Below are 3,518 nucleotides of genomic sequence, written 5' to 3'. Positions count from 1 at the left end.
CCCAACGATTGCAGGCTCCCCCTGGTATCCACAAATTCAAGCAATTGGCTGCAAATATGGTTTAGGCAGCAGTTCCCACCTTATCGAGGACTGCTTTATCACTGCCAGATGTTTAAAGTAAAACATGCAGTTCTGCTATAGCTAATCCCAGGAGTGGACTTACGCACTCTTACTGCATCCCGGGGCCGAGTGTGGGCCGCCTGCCTCCCGCTGAGGCCCTCTCTCTCGTTAGCTGGTGACACTTTGAGTGTAGCTGGTTTGTTTATGAAAAGCGGAAAGGGTCAATCAGTCGCCAAATTCCCAGCATCTGTGGGAAAACTCATACAGAGTGATAACAATTTACCCCTTCTGGTGATTACTGTGCCATCGCCGACATAAACATTGTTTGCTTTTCTCAGACCTCCGGGATTACTGCGGGAATGCGGCGCTCCGTTTCAAAAGCCCTAAAGGACAACAATAAACATCTGGGCTGAAGGAATGTTTTTCAGATTTCTTTTTAGGGTCTCTCTTTTTCTTTCAGACCGTTTGACTTTATTTGTGGACGCTGCTTACAGTAAATGACTCTGTTGTCACCACGGCTCATGCAAGAAGCATCCATGTGGTTCAAAGATCAACAGGCTTTAAGAGTTTTTTTGCAGATCACTGTCTGCTGGACTTCTTGGCAAATTAACTGTCCTGACATTTACTCTGAGCACCAACAGATTGCATAAGAGCTTTGTTTTAGATGACACTTTCAGGAACTAATCATTGGATGTACATCAACAACTGAATAACTATTGGAGTCAATCCAATTCAAGATGGCCACCCCAGCCAGTTGACCTCAGAAAAACACCAAAATGCTACAATTCAGACAATTTTCTCGATATTCTGCGAACGTACATCTACAGCTGATAAACTTTTGAACTCAATCCAATTCAAGACGCCCTCCACAGCTAACAGACCTTAAAAAACAGAAAAGTGGCTGCCACTCAATCAGTTTGACAGGGATCGAGCTAAAAATGAATGTGGTCGTAGCTGAGAGTCATTCACAACACATACTCAGAACATGCAATCTTATGATATTGCAGGAGATTGCCCAAAACATTATTTTCAGTGTTTGACAACAACAGCTACAACTCCATTATTTCTCAGTTTAAGATGAGCTTAGTTAAAACTTTGGCATGAAAGGCGGTGGGTGATATGCATTTCTGCAAGGAATTCTAGGCTTTTTAAATTATTGTTCGCTTTAGGCTGTTTTGGTCAATAATCCTAGAGTGCACGTCAAAACTTTAAAGCCGGATTTCTTTTCAAAGCCCTCTCTTCTTAGCCCCCCACTGCCCATTGGTCAACAAGAAACCTTATCAAGTTGCAGTAGCTAAACATTATTTTTCCGTTCCTCCTAAAAACTAAAAAAAAAAAGTCCTAAAGTTTTGTTAAATAAGGAATGTTTTTCCACTCTTTGATCTTAGATGTAAATGCTGCAGAAGCTTTTACCGTGGCACTTATTTCATCTAAAATAGTATCAGTGAAAATCTGATTTGTTGGCTTCAGTGATGCCAAATGACACATGCCTTCGGCGTCACATCGTTTGGCTGTTGTCCCTCCAAGTCCTCTTCACTGACACTGGGGTTACGGGCTTTAGTTGAGCGCTGATGAATGGCTTCCTCACCCTCGTTTCTCTCCTCTGGGGCCCCGGGGATGAGGTGACCCCTTCGCTCCTGCCGTCATCACCAGCAGAGTCCCGAGTGTATCGGCGGTCCTGGGAAAGTTTCAGATTAAAACTGTGGGAACGTGAACTGTACACAGATAGCAGCGACAAAAAGGGAAAAAAGGAGGGACAAGTCTGTTTGTGTGTGTGTGTGTGTGTGTGTGTGTGTGTGTGTGTGTGTGTGTGTGTGTGTGTGTGTGTGTGTGTGTGTGTGTGTGTGTGTGTTTTGAGAGGGGGACATTTGGGCTGTGAAACATTTGTGTGCTCTCTGCTCAGTATGTGCTTGCAGCATGAATTATCCTTCAGAGAGAATGTTTAAATTTGCATTTGGAACATCTGCAGCACAAAAAAAAATAGAAAAACTTTCTCTCCATCTGTCCTGCTCACTATCTATCTGTCTCTCTCTCACCTCTTTTTATTAGAACCAGGAGGCGGAGGAGGAAATGGGCCAGTTGTGATTCTGGAGCTGCTCGAAAGCCTTCCAGCGCTTCGTTTTGAGAGCGGAAGTGCCAAAGGCAGTTAATTTCTGGAAACATGTTTCTGGTTTGAGCAACTGACTTGAAGTTTATTGCAGAACTTCAAAACTAATATGGACTTTCAACTTTCTAAAACCTTAAGACATAGCCACCTAAAAAATATTAAAGCAATAGTTCAGGTCTTTTGAAGCAAGGTTATGAAAAGGTAATATGTTACCTGTTGTATATAGCTCTTTGAACAAATAGGGTTTATGACGGTTTCCATTTGTGCTCAGAAGATGGAATTTCCGTGTTCCAAGACGGAAAAACACCAAAACACCATCAAAGTCGGCATTCCGTCTTTGAAGGTCAGAAATTCATGACCAACCCAGACTTTAAAAATCCAATATGGCTGACTTAAGCATGGATAGCTGCAGGAATAAATGTGTTGTTTTAACTTTCGTCAGTTTCTCAGGGCTGGCCAACCACTGTTAGTGAACGCATTTCTACAGTGTTTGAATGTACAACATGCAGATAAATCCATTTTTATTGGCTTGTATTGCTAATAGTAGTTAGCCTGGTTACTGTAAACCCAGTAAACCCTACTGTAAATGGAAGGCTACATTATTTCTGACGGGATTTGTTAAGTTAAAGGCTAGTCCCAATAAAGCCAAAACCAGAGTGGTTTACTGTTGCCTAAAAACAACTCCAATCTAAAGAAGTTCATAGCAGTTTATGTGAGTGCTATTTAACATATTCATCAATTTGTTATTACCATAAAATTCTGTGGTTACTTGCAAGTGCTAATAGCAGTAGCAGCTAGCACTACCAGTTCAGTCAGGGGCACTTCCCGCACACAATCATGGTGTCACATGACCTTTCTTTTTTAAGCATAAAATAGCTAATTACAGCTAAACATGTTAGAAAAATCAATAGTCAAACATACAGCACCAAGACCTACAACTTTAAACAGAAGTCATTCAAAAAGCTATCTACAACGGGTGAGATGATAGTTGTTCACAGAACCTCACTTCAAACATTTCTGAACTGTCCCTTTAAGGCTTCAAAAATATATTCATTGATAATAAAAATTAGGTTCCAGTTCAGATGCTGAGTAGATTTCAACACATGATTTATTACACAATGAACTGAAATAGTCCTGAGTCTTAAAATAGTCCAGTGGAGTAAAAAAATGAAAATAAAAAAAAAAAGTTAAGTGGAGTAAAATCTCTTCGAACATTTCACAATTTTTTTTCAGCTGACTCACTCTCTTCCTCCTCCACCCTCGCTCTTCCCATAACTCGCTCTTCCGCCCTCTTTTTCTTTCCCACCCTCTTGCGTTCAGGCCTGTGATCCATCCTTAACTGTTTCCAGAC

At 41.3% G+C, this 3,518-nt stretch overlaps 1 protein-coding gene across 3 annotated transcripts in view; it reads left to right on the top strand.

Moving 5' to 3' along the window:
- pdgfrb (platelet-derived growth factor receptor, beta polypeptide) overlaps positions 1–3,518 on the top strand; it is a 37,428-nt gene that overhangs the window by 15,696 nt on the left and 18,214 nt on the right. The gene's annotated exons all lie outside the window — the stretch shown is intronic.

The sequence above is a fragment of the Kryptolebias marmoratus genome, linkage group LG9 (genome assembly GCF_001649575.2).
Source record: "Kryptolebias marmoratus isolate JLee-2015 linkage group LG9, ASM164957v2, whole genome shotgun sequence".
Taxonomy (NCBI): domain Eukaryota; kingdom Metazoa; phylum Chordata; class Actinopteri; order Cyprinodontiformes; family Rivulidae; genus Kryptolebias; species Kryptolebias marmoratus.
The sequence above is the reverse complement of the archived record's forward strand: the minus strand, read 5'-3'. Positions and strand labels throughout refer to the sequence as shown.